Below are 13,538 nucleotides of genomic sequence, written 5' to 3' on the forward strand. Positions count from 1 at the left end.
CTGAAAAGAATACATTTCTTTTTGTTCATAGCTCTTAAGATATTGGTGTCAGCGGTACCTTAGCAGCACGTAAATATTGGTGTTAAGATTTTAAAGTTATCTCCAGTATTAACTGTGCTGCTGAAGTAAGGTTGGCCACACTCTACAGTTGTATTTTAAAGTTGTGTTTAATGATGTGTTTTCAGTTTTACTGTTAATGTCTTTTCAGTATTATTGATAGTCTTGTGTTTGGTATGATTCTTTAAAAATAAGTTAGTACTCGGCAAGCCACGGTGGCTCAGCAGGCCTAGAGTTCTTGCCTACCATGCCAGAGACCCGGATTCAATTCCCAGTGCCTGCCCATGCAAAAAATAAATAAATAAATAAGTTAGTACTGACAATTTTAAGATGTTGTGTTTATTAAAATAGTATACTTGCAATTTAATAATTGTATCGAATGCCATCAAAAGTTTATTATTTTTTAGCATTGAAGAAATTTTAAAGCACATTTATATTCAGAGTAAATATTAAGTTCATTTCTTACTTAGGATAAAACATAAATATTAGTTTTCCCTTTTGTTTCTGTACTAAAATGAAATTACTTTGAGGATATTTGCTCATCTAAGATAAATGTATACTACAAAATTTATTGTGTGTATTGAACAATATTTAGAAGGTAATTTTTAGCAATGTTTCTAAATATTTTGTTGTACATTTTATAAAGGAGGGGGAAGTATCAAAATGTGGATTAAATTCCTGAAATTCTGTGTCTCAAAGTGTACTTAATCATTCAACTTTGAAGCTGGGAAACCTTTACAGATGGCCATCTTATTCTACCCAATAACAGGTACCTGAGGAAACAGATATGAATTAAGTAATTTGCTATAGATGACATTTTAGAATGTTAATTTCGTGTCTTCTAACTCTATATTACACACTTTTTCTTGTTTTTCATTAAAAAGTTTTCTTAAATCCTCACATTGTGTTTGACAAAGTTGAAAATATGAAGGTTTTGTGTGCTTTTTTAATATCCAATATTTTAACTTCAGAGTGAGAAAAAATTATGATTATGATTTTATAGATGCAAATTAAAGTAAAAGTATTTTAATTAAAACCCAAAGGAAAATGTTTACTTTCTATTTCTTATTTGTTGATGTTTCATCAAGTCATTAAACTAAAAATCGATGTTCAGGTTAAGAGGAGTGGGTTTCTGTATACAGTATGCCATAGCTCTGGTCTTATTTTTTATAATGGGTCTCTTACTCTTTTCGATTGTAATCAAGTAGATAATCTACAAAATGAAAGCAGTTCTTCATGAATAACTTTCAGCCATTATACTTGTCTATTTTGATAAAGTATTTCTGATATAATTTAAGTAATATTTAAGGAGTAAAGAATTTTGCTTTCAATTCTAATTTGAAGGTAAATTGTTACTTAAGTCAAAGTTCTTATTTTAAGAACAGTTTCACTTTTTTCCCCAGAAAAATACTTTTCCCCAAATAAAAAATCAAGATGCCATTTATATAAGTGGCTAGAATTAAATACTGACTTTTTCATGGAAATGATACTGCATTGGTGCTTTTAAAAATCATCCATCAGGCTCTTAACCTGTTTGCCTTATTTTATTTTGATCATTTTATGAAAGGCTGTATCAAGTTGTGATGTCTTTGAATTATGTTCCTCAGAGAAGAATATTCTTAATTTAAAATTCCTATGGATATGAACCCATTGTAAATAGAACGTTTTGATGAGGTTACTTTGGTTGAAGTAACCACCTAAATAAGGATGGGTCTTGATCCTGTTACTGGAGTCCTTACAGAGAAGACCACAAAGAGAAAGTCATGGAGGAAGAAACTGGAAATCAGCTGAACCCTGAGGAAAATTACGACAACACCATGAGCATTGCCTCTTGACAGAGAAAAGCCTAGGACCAAGGACTGCCAGCACCCAAGAACATCATAGTCTGGGAAGAAAGCACGGCTTTGCTGACACCTTGATTTTGGTCTCCTAACCTGAAACCATGAGTCAATAAATTCCTGTTGTTTAAGTCAACTCATTGTATGGTATTTGTTTTAGCAGCCAGGAAGCTAATATACAAATATATAACTTTTGGTTCCATGAAAATATGCCCGGATCTAGCACACAGATGCTAAGAAATATTTATTGAGTGAATTGCAAAGTTTGACTAATATTATACTGATCATCATTCTTTTATTGTCGCAAAGGAACCTAGGAGTTAAGTTCCTTCTTTTTGTTTTTGTTTTTCTGAACTGTATCTGAAGCCACGTTTCAGAATATTATATTTAGTCTAATCTGCCTTCTAAATAATAGGAAAGAAACCCTGGACTTTACATTTACCAGGTGAATCTTTATATCTAGCTTCTTATAAAGTGATGTAGGACCATTTGGGGCTATGATAGCTAAATGAAAACTTTTTTAATCCTGAGAATGAATTAAAGAACAATTGAAATATTGGAGGAGTTGGAGAATAGAAGCTATTGCATTGAAATTTGTTGTAATAGTGTCTGTTTCTTTGCAGTCTCTTATATTAGAGAGGAGGAAATAGTGTGCCAATAAATACTAAAATATATGTTTACATAACTCAACAGAATTAGAAATTTTGTTTGTAGAGTTAATATGCTTCCATCTTCATGAATAATTTTGAAATATATAAGGTGCCAATAGTAAAGCTAAATTATACCCTTTATTGTTAATCTTAATTTGACTAGTTTGCAAAGAAGAAATAATTATGTATGGATTTATATTGTTTTCCTTTTTTTTCCATTTTCTTTGGGGGAAAATATCCTAATATTTTCCATTCAGGTTTCTTTAAGTTGATGCCAAATAATTCTAATATTAGCATCTAAAATCTGTTACTTTTGAGTATGGATTGAGTTTAGAGCTAACTCAGAGGACTTCAGGCACGTATCCAGGAAGTAGCAAGAAGAATATTTCAATTTTCAGTAATTCCGTTTTCTTCCTATATTCAAATGGAAATTTCTTAAGATCACATATATTAATATGTGAAAGTAGATTTTAAGAACTTGTCCATAGATTTTCTTTAGTCAATAATATGTTTTTTGGTTGTTAAAAAACTGTTTTTAAATCAATAAACATGATTATTGACATGCACAGGTTATCCATAATTAGATTCATAAGATTATCCTTCCATAAACTATATGATCTCTAAGTTAATGTATTTAGTTAATTTACAAGTTGAACAATATAAATCCAAATTCCATCTTTCCTTTTACAGGTGGATATTACCATCCCTTCCTCATGGGAAAAGTTTTAAGTGTTGTTTCTCATTGACTATTAATAAAAGAATGTCCTAAACTTTTGAGATAGATTTGTCTCTAGTATTTGGTCAGATCACTTGCATATCTGGAATAAGAAATAGGAGACCCTCATTAATACATTCCCATCTACTATAAACCTGTTTTCTTCCTCTTGTCAAGGGATTTCTTCTAATTTCTGTTTCATGCCTAATAGCTTGATCTCTTTTAATGCAAAATTAACTCTTCCACCAGAAATCTAAGAGTGTATCTCCTTACCTAGTTTATTTATAAACTATATCCCAGGTATCTTTGATATCTTTTTTTTAAAGCTCTATGCAATAAAAAATAAGTCAACAGAATAAGTTAAAAAGCTTTTTTTTAATTACTGTGCAAAATGGCAAATTAGTTGCTGTTTTTCATGTTTATTATACTGAAATTAATTCAACACTTATAATTTCTACTTAGGTCTATTTCTTGGTTATTAAACATGGAATATATGTAAAAAATCTCTTAACACTTTGATTACCATATTGGAAGCACACATTCCCCCCTTGATTCTATAGAACTCTGAATAATCTGAAATTTACTACATTCCTGTGATTGAATCTTTGTGTTTTGATACCATAAACTGCATGAAGAATTTTGTTATTGTTTTTATTTGTTTTATGCTAGAGTGTTAGATTTTGTTTGAAAAGTTCTGAGAAAAAAAATGTTAAGCCAATTTATACCAAATGTTCCTCAGTTTAACTTATTGAAGCTATTCTATATACTTTATTTATAGCAACACTGATTGTTCCATTCAAAGAATATCTTTAGGAAATGGTAGAAAATTTAAATCACCCTAGTGTTTATTTCCACATTTCCTATTTTAAAGTCTTTGAAAATGCTTATATTTATAGATCTGACATTTTCTGGGATATAAGTTCATGCAATACTATTTCTGGGATATAAGTTCATGCAATACTAAGATCTTTTTTTTTTCTCTTGCTCTCAATGCATATGATGACATGGGGGACAGTTTCCATGTAATCAGTTAAAAGTATTATTTTAGCATGAAGCAACAGAGTCTAGTATTTTCTGTCCCATGGTGTCAGTCTAGAAATGTTCCATAGATCTTTTTGGAAGAAAGTGTGCAAATTTTTACTTAGTCTACGTAGATGTTTACATTCATTGATTTACATTTTCTTTAATAACTTTTCTGGCAGTATACAAATTTTGATGTTTGGCAAGCAGCATTAAAAGAATTGAAACATTTACATTTGCTTATATACGTGTATGTCCAGATTTGTTTCTTTTACTGTGTAGAGGCTTCAGATCAACAACTGAAGAAACAGATAAATCCCAAGTCCTCATGGAGCATACATTCTGGAGGGTAGGGGACAAAAACTGTTATGTATAGTATATCCTATGTCAGATGGTAGTAAGAGCTGTGGAGAAAAAGCAAGTAAGGTGGAAGGGGTGGCATAAAAGGTGTTCAGAAGGCAGAGGAGATTTGGTTTTTAAATACTGTGGTCAGGAAATGCCTCGCAGAGAAGATGACATTTGAGCAAAAATCTAAAAATGATGACTGAGACCAGTTTCAGGTGGGGTGAGGTAGAGAGTTAAGAGAGATGTTTGAGAAAGGATGTTGAGTAATTTGAATTGTTTCAGTGCAACCATGTGTGATAGGGTCTGGAAGGGGTAACAGGGTAGCCGGGTTAAGTTTAGTGGGTTTTTCTATAACTGGATTGGGGCGGGTGATGAAGGTGAGATGGTATTCCTGCACTCAGAAGAGAGGGAGAAGAATGAGGATTTTAGGAGAGGTTAGGTCATGTAAACTGTGTAGGGCATGAAAAATGAGTGGTGTGGACTATAAGTTTGTCAGCTTCTTGTGTAAGAGTGGCTGCCCCTGCAAGAGTTCTTAGGCATGCAGGCCAGCCTTTGGTAGGGTGGGAGCGGGGTAATTGTTTGGAAAAATGCTATAGGTTGCGGGAAAGTATTGCTTGTTTGGGTGAGTAATCCTAGGGTGATGTTAAGAGACTGGAATAGAGGACAAAGGGGAGATTGAAGTTTGGGAGAGAGAGGGCAGGGGCTGTCTTAACAGCCATTTTTAAAGCTTGGAAGGGTTTGTGGATCAGTTAAATGGGTTGAGAGGTTCAGCCTGGTCTCTTTTTTTGAGTGATGTTTTCCCCATTTTATTATGAATACTGTTTTATAAAAAACATTTAAGTAATGACAAATAATATGTTTTACCTCATGCAAATAAAATACCTATTCATTTACAATGTAATAATAATAATGACTGAGTAAACCCTGTAGGTGTAACTGGGGGAAGCCTTTTAGGCAAAGGAAATAGCCAGTACAGAGACCCCGAGGTAGGAACCTTTCTGGGGGTGTTGTACAAGGTACAGCAAGATCTGTAGCTGTGGTCAAATGTGTACGAGGAAGAACAGTAGTCAATAGGAGCAAAGAGTATAGGAACCAAGTCTTTTTCTGATTAAGTTTTTAGCTTAACTACAGATTTATTTTTCAATACTTTATAAAAACCCTAGATTGAATGTATCTCATCCTATTTTACCTTTTTAGATAGGACAGAATGTTCTTTATGAATCTGAAGGTTAAAAACTTTCATCTGAGACCACTTAGAAAACTAACAAAAGTTTAAAATGGGTTTTTAGTAATTATGTGTATGATAATCGAATTAAGAACTGATGACACTGAATCTGAACAGGCCATTTTATAACTATGTAGCCCCCTCTGAAATTCACTCCAATAAAGAAAAGAGAACTAAATTGACAGAAACATAAATAACTGAGGCCCTCTCTATGGACTTGTTCATGTTTGTCATTTGCCCAAACCACAAATTGTTTTTGATTTCTGAATCCTTGGAATTGCTGTCATAAATACTGTACTTCATATTTCTCACTTATTCCTATTCAGAGCAGCATCTTAGTTGAAGAGTTCTTTGCTTCTAAATGTTTTAGCCTAACAATTTCATCTTCTGTAGTACATACCACTATTTACCAGTATAAATCTAAAATGCTGCTTTCACCTATAGGATAAAATTCAAACTCCTTGTTTTGGTACCCCATAATTTTGCCCCCCAACCTTCCTTCCTAAGTCATTTCACTTAGAATAAGAAATCTTGTTTTTTGAAACTGTATAAATGAGCATGCATTTTTGTGACTTGTGTAAGTTTGTTTTTTGAAAAGGAGAGAGAGACAGTCTTGCAAAATAAAAATGATTATTTGAAACAGTCTTATCACTAGGTAAATACCCACTTTGGAAATCTGTAATGAGACTCCAACTGTGTTCAGGAACTTTAAAAGCAGTAATGAAGAATTAACTATCATGGGAAAAACTGAAGAGATAATTTTAAAATCAGCTTTAGGTGAGCAGTTTGTTCTAAGTCCTCAAAGCATTGTTGAAAAAGAATTCAAGAATCACTTCTTAAATTCTTGGTTGAGAGGTTTCACTGCCATTTCCCTATCCCTTCAGCCCCCAAACCTCAAAAGGTAACGTATAAGAAAAGGGTTAGGTAAAAATCTATTTTAATTTTGAAACTATATTAATTATGTTAAGAAATGAATCTAATATATAGCTATAAATATCTCATAATACATTGAAACTGACTTTCAGAGCTAAAAATTAAGACTTTTTAATTTAAGAATAAAATTTGTTTTAATTTTTCCTAGCATAGACATAATAACCTGGGCATGAAAATCGTAGGAAAGACAAATTAAATTGAAAAACCTCATTCTTACCAAAATTAACTGCCATTATTAGCCTTAGAATAATTCCCTGTAGGTATATATTTGGATTAGAGAATTTATTTATCATTTCTTAATCCAATCAGTCACTGTGCCAGGAACTAGAAAGGGTACTTCTAGAGAAGAGATACCACAAGGGAACATGATACTAACTCCAAAAGTTTTTCTTTGGATTTGAGGTTTACCTAAAAAAACCGACTAATTTTATAGTCTATCCCATAATACTGTTCTGTATAATTGTATGAAAGAATTTGCTACTAGCTTTTTTCTCAACATTATAGTAAATTTAAGGGTAGAGAAGACACATCTTGTTTACCCTGTGGCTTCTTCTTCTCTGACCCCCATGTGTCGCTTCCAAGAGTACCCTACCCATAATGTGAGAAGTATTTTGAGTCAAGGAAGATTATTGAAGAGTTTTAGGCAAATGAATAAGAAAAATGCCTAGTGAAATAGTTTTTTCTATTGAATATTTTCTCAGAAATCTCAGGCCAACATATTAATTAAATTATGGGTTTGTTTTCTTCCTTTGTACTTCAGTTACCATCAAATTTCTCAAGAAGCTTGAATTGTTCTAAAATTGTAGAATTCTCATTTGATACTCAAAAACATTTGTGTTAATGAGTAATGGATGTTTATATAATGAATAATTGTGGATATTTTGGTTCAAACATGCTTCTAAGGTTATCAATTTCAATGTAAATATGATGTTAATAAATGAACTCAGTAAATTTTTGGTCTATTGTATGTTTTTCTCAATTTAGAATGCAAGCAAGAATGATATATCTCAACCTATTTTTCTTAGATGCTAGTAAATAATTTAAAATTTAAGAGCAATATTTAAAAAGGCAAGTTTTAGAATCTGAAAAATAGCTAGCTATAGAAAAAAAGGAATTACTATTTGGGGGATCTAAAAATCAGTTTTTTTTTCAGGGGGTGGTAACAGATAAGGAATAGGTCACCAGAACAGTCCTGTAGTACAAATTTCATGTCAGACATTCTGTTGTATCACTTTTGTCTGCATTTTAGTGGTTATTTGATCTTTGAAAAATTAAAATAGAAAAAAACCCCAAAAATTAAGCTTCAGGTTCATGTATTTATCTGTCCACTTTTTTTTTAATTGGTGTTATGTTCAGATACCTCCAAGACTCGAGGAATTTGGAAGTTTAGAAATTGATAACTTGTTCTTTCTAGAAAATTCTACATAGGTATAACTTCAGGAAAGATCTTAATGATTTAAAAATACTTACATTCATTAAGAAACTAAATTCCTTCAGTGTACATATCTTAACAATATCAGATGGTTTTGATTTCTCAATAGCCAAGTTCAGGTATTTAATTTGAAGTCTGAAGGTAAGGGTTCAACAGATTGTAGAACTAGCATGCAAATTCTTCATTTATTCAGGTTTAATTTATTGCTTTTCTTGCTAATATACCCTTATTTCCCAAAGCAGTTGTCAATTAGAAGTCTCCATGTGTTGTCTCACGTGCGGGCACATGTAGAGTATGGATTTGAGCCAACCAGAATTCATTCAGACAATGGGAAAAACAAGATTCTCAAACATCATAACTAGTTAAAGGCACTGAGAAGCTTCCCTGAAATAAAAAAGACAATAGCAATCTTGAGATTGATCTGAAGGACAGAACTGAGATCAAGTTTCAGGAAGGCAAATATAAGCAAACTAGGGCCTGTTGCCAACTGTGGATGTGTACATTTTGGAAACAGGCTTCCTTACAAGGACCTTAAAATTGATATAGGAAAAACATGAGATTTAAAGGACATCTTGTAAAAGGAAAATCAGTGCATCAGCTTTAAGAGATCCATGCCTTAAAAGTATAAGGACAAAGAAGAAAAAAAAAAAGTATAAGGACATTTGTGCTTAAAGGACAATTTTTGATAGGGAACTTTGTGGGATTTTTTGTGTAGTTTTAGGACAGTTTTTACTGGAAATGAGAGCCTAGTTTTTACAGAACTGACTAAGGAAGATACTCTGAGAAAATCGGTGCTTCCAGAAGTATGTATCACTTGTCTGAGACCTATGAGGTAATGAAAATACAAGAACCAGGAACATAATTTTTTTTTTTTTGGCATGGGTAGCCTTCAGGAATCGAACCCGGCTCTCCAGCCATGGCAGGCGAGAATTCTGCCACTGAGCCACTGTTGTACCTCCCTGAACATAATTTTTAAAGATCGTATCTTGAAAGTCATAGGAAATCCATTATAGAATGGATCATTAAGGTTCTTTTTTGTTTTCCTTTGTTTAGTTCATGCAAGAACTTATTTATATTTATAGTGTTAATCAGTAATCATTAAGTTTTAATTTCCCTCTTAAAAGTACTAGGAGAATGAAGGTAAAGAATTTAGATAAACAGGAATTCTACAGAAATTTTTAATCTTATAGTTTTGATTTAGGGAAAGTTTTGTTGTAATATCATTGGCGCATAATACGATGTTTGTATTCCAGAATGCTTGGACTGCAGAGCTGTAGCTTGGGCTTGCAGTTACTCTTGGAATTATCTTTCTGTCATCAAACATAAGTGAATTCAACTTCAAGTTAGAGCCCTTCTCATCCTACCCAGGTCCATAATAGATGCTCATTTATTTATTAAATGGAGTGTTACCAGGAAAATTAGACTCACTCAAATTGGCAGTAAGGCTAGTTGATTCTGGCATCAGATATGCAGGAAATAATCATTCTATATAATCTTTGCCAATCATTTGAGTCCAAATTATTGTTGAGACTTGATTGAGCAAACTTACAGCTTAGCTGAGAAGATAATTTTTATAATTTTATGACTTTTTTTTTTATTTACACCTTAGTTTTTTAGTATTTGAGCTTAGTTTTTAGAAGTGCTTTTTATACTACCCTAGTTCTCTTCCAAATTATATACAAGATTCTTGATATGGGAGATAACTTGTAAACCACTCTTTAAGGACTGTGTTGTATGTTGTACAGTCCTACCATTCAAATACAGGCAACTAATATAAGTCTAGAAAAGAAATTTAAGAGCTTCTAAAAACCAATTTTTTTTTCTATAAAGAGCAATTCTATTTTATACAATAATGAACATCACCTCTGGCACATTTGTTAACGATTATTTGTCCTCTGGGATATAGGTAAGCTAATAAATTTTTAGTTATTTTTAGTAGTTATTTAGTGAAAATGACCCAAATCAATCAAATCACCAAAACATTATTTTAATATCTATCCCTTAGGGTGTAGAGTTTGTTTGTTTTTAAGTGCACATGAAAACCACTCAAGCTGTAGGTGCTATTAGTGGTAGAAATAGTAAATGCTAACACATTGAGTGTTTATCCATTGCCAGAAACTTTTACATATGTTAATCAGCTTAACCTCTAAGCACCCTATGAGGGAGGTACATTATTCCCATTTTATTGTTAAGGAAATAGCATGCCAGTTGTCACAACATTTAATAAGGATCTGGGGGGGGGTCAGGATTCAAGTTCAGATGATTTTATTACAGAGCTCATGCTCTTAGTAATTACTTCTGCAGCCTCTGGCTTATAGCCAACAAGAGATTGGGAAGACAGAACTAACAAATATTACACTGTGTAGTGGTCAAAATGTAATACCTTCCTTTTTGATAGCACTTTTAGTTTTTGTAGTAATTTTAGTTTAACATTGTCTTGTTTATTCCTCAAACTATAATAGGTTATATTTTTCCCATTAACAAGTTTCCTCAACTATAAGCAAAGATGAAATAATTTTCCAGAGTTTAAATGTGACTGTTGAACCCAGATATTCACATGTTGTCATTGACTACTTCATTGCGATAGAAGCCAAGGAAATGGTGACATTGGCCTTCCTGTTCTCGAAGGCAAAAAAAAAAAAAACTGCTGTAGACTAATAGGCTGACTTTGAATTTTGTTTTTTAAGGAACATCTTAAAGATAGTTTTGTACATGGAAACACTATACCAAGCACAATTTGTCTTCTCAAATGTTCCACTTTGAAGTGTGGTTCAGTAACATTGGGGATTGGGTTTGCTTGTATCTATTTCCTGTATTTGCACCCATGGATATTATACATGCAGACATATTCAACTACAGCCCTTAATGTAGTAGTATAGTCTTCCCTTGAGAAAACTTTCCTTCCCAGCTGTCTAGAGTTAATCTACACAGTCTATGGGTTATCAAGTCATACTTGGTTGTATTTTTATGATATTAAATTGTCTTAAATGTCAGTATTATCTCACACTTAGACACATGTCCCTCTTTGGAATCTCATCAAAATCTAGGAGAGAAAATAAACCTTTTGCAATTAAAGGACTGCAGACAAACTAATCCATATATCTGAGTCATAAACATTTTGGAAGTTGACCTGTTGCTAACCTGTTATCACGCATAGCATGTTCCTAGTATTCCATGTTATTCATTCTGCCTCATTCAGAGCAATTCCCTCTTGTATAGTAGATTCCTATTCAGCCTTCAGAAATTTTCTTAGCTATTACCTCAGAAGGGTAACTTCCTCTCCTCCACTCCCCACCACCATATAGAAAATAACTTCCTTTTCTGTACTATCACCTTTATAATAGTTTATTATTACTTATATTCTGCCTGTTTACTTCCATACCTCCTATTAGAATAAACCTAATGGGCTTAAGCCCAAAGACTGTATCTTAATTCAGCATTTTTTGTTGTTGACCAGTGCAGTAAATATGGCTCGTAACTTCCCATAGTATCAGTTAAATGTTAACCCCCTTATTAAGTAAAATACATTGATATTGATAATAGTATGGCTATCCAATAGCAAGTCATTGGTTAGATAGCCAGAAATTAGATTTTACTTTTCAGTGGAATGCTCTCAGACTCTACTAGGTGGAATCTATTTGTAGATCACCATTACAATTTCACTGAATGTCAAGAGGAAAGAAATGAAAAGTACTTGTCAAGTAATGTAACATTTTATATGCATAAGTCTTCATAAAGGCTCTTTATTTCTTATTGAGATATGCTAATTGAATAAACTTCACAAGCCACATATTTTTATTTTAATTTACCTCAATGTAAATCTTAAGAAAAGTTATCTCTTTAGTAGATTGAAATGGATTCCCAGACATTCTTCCTGAGATGTTACAAGAAAGCAATATAGAGATCAGAAATTCCGGTTAGCTTTGTTACCATTTCAAAGTTCAGGGTTTAAACAAGTATTTGTACTTAAACAGCTATTTTGTGTTTTTTTCCTTCAATTTCATTATTCATCTGATTGGCCCTATAGTTTCTCTATAATTGATTACTTAAGAACAGCTTCAAAATCATGATCAACCTTGCTTAGGCTGATCAATCCATGTTAGCTTCTGTATTAGAATCCAACCAAAACAGCAGTTGTGTAATTGCCTTTCTCTACAGCATGAAAAAAAAGTTTTCATTTGCATCTCTCTCACTAGGATTATAGGGTGTAACCCTGTTTCCTGGTACTGCATTTTTGTTCTTTTCTTGCTGATTTCCCAGACCAAACCCTACCTACCTGCCAAACCCACAGCACCCAACAGCACTTTACAGTTTTTAGCTTCTGGATCCTGTCTACCTAAATTCCCTGGTATTCAGATATTTTGCCCTGGATTGGGGGATCATCTGGCTCTGGGCCTTACTTTGAGTTGGGACACAAGATATATTCCCAGATTAACTAAAACTCTAGTCTTAATGCCCTCCTGTTGTATGTATATAGTGTCTTGGGTCAGTTTCATGTTGTGGCCCCTGTTGCTCTACACAGCTGATTCCTTCCAAACTAGACATGACCTAATTGTTAGTGAAATATTTGTTTTATAGTTAACAAATGTGTTTATTATAAATTTCTTGACATGTCATCTACTTTAAAATTAATTTTATTCTTAAGTATTTTTCTAAAAGTGTCTGCTTACTGCAGAATAATACTCATTATGCTCCTCATTTTTAGATGAGGAGAAGCCCTAAGATATTGTTGCATTATAGAATTTTGACTTTAAGAATCTAAATAAAAAATGTGGCAGTTCACCAGCATTTAGCAGGTCTTGGATAGACAATTACCAAATAGAATTACCCAGCAACTTGTCAGGAAACATGGGAATGGCTGATGAAATCATCATATAACCTCATTCTTAATCCAGACCTGCATAATTATTAGCCATGAAGAGATCTAATATAGAATTTTATGTTAGAAAACCCTTTCTTTGCTAAATTACTTTTTCATCATGTTTTATTTCCTATTATGACTGTTTTGTTTTAAATTGTGCTGTTTATGTTTTTATAATTTTAAGAATGTGTAGAACTTATTTTTATTAATGTGAGAATTTATAATTTTACAAATTGTAGCATCTGATTTGTTATTTCAAGTTAACAATTTCCTTGCACATGTAAGGACATTAAAATTAAAGTTTGAAAAAAAAAGAAAAATAGTTTTGAAAATATAATTGATAAATAGTAGATATCCAATAATGGACAGCCAATAATGTTTGAATTAATATTTAATGAATAAATCTGATTTATTTGGTGGTTTTAAATTATTTTAGCAAAAAATCTTATAATTTTAGAGTAT

The 13,538-nt window shown here is 32.4% G+C and overlaps 1 long non-coding RNA gene across 17 annotated transcripts in view; it reads left to right on the forward strand.

Moving 5' to 3' along the window:
• Window positions 1-13,538, forward strand: part of LOC143681281 (uncharacterized) — a 109,371-nt gene that overhangs the window by 74,345 nt on the left and 21,488 nt on the right. The window lies entirely within an intron of this gene.

This window comes from Tamandua tetradactyla, chromosome 4, assembly GCF_023851605.1.
Source record: "Tamandua tetradactyla isolate mTamTet1 chromosome 4, mTamTet1.pri, whole genome shotgun sequence".
Lineage (NCBI taxonomy): Eukaryota > Metazoa > Chordata > Mammalia > Pilosa > Myrmecophagidae > Tamandua > Tamandua tetradactyla.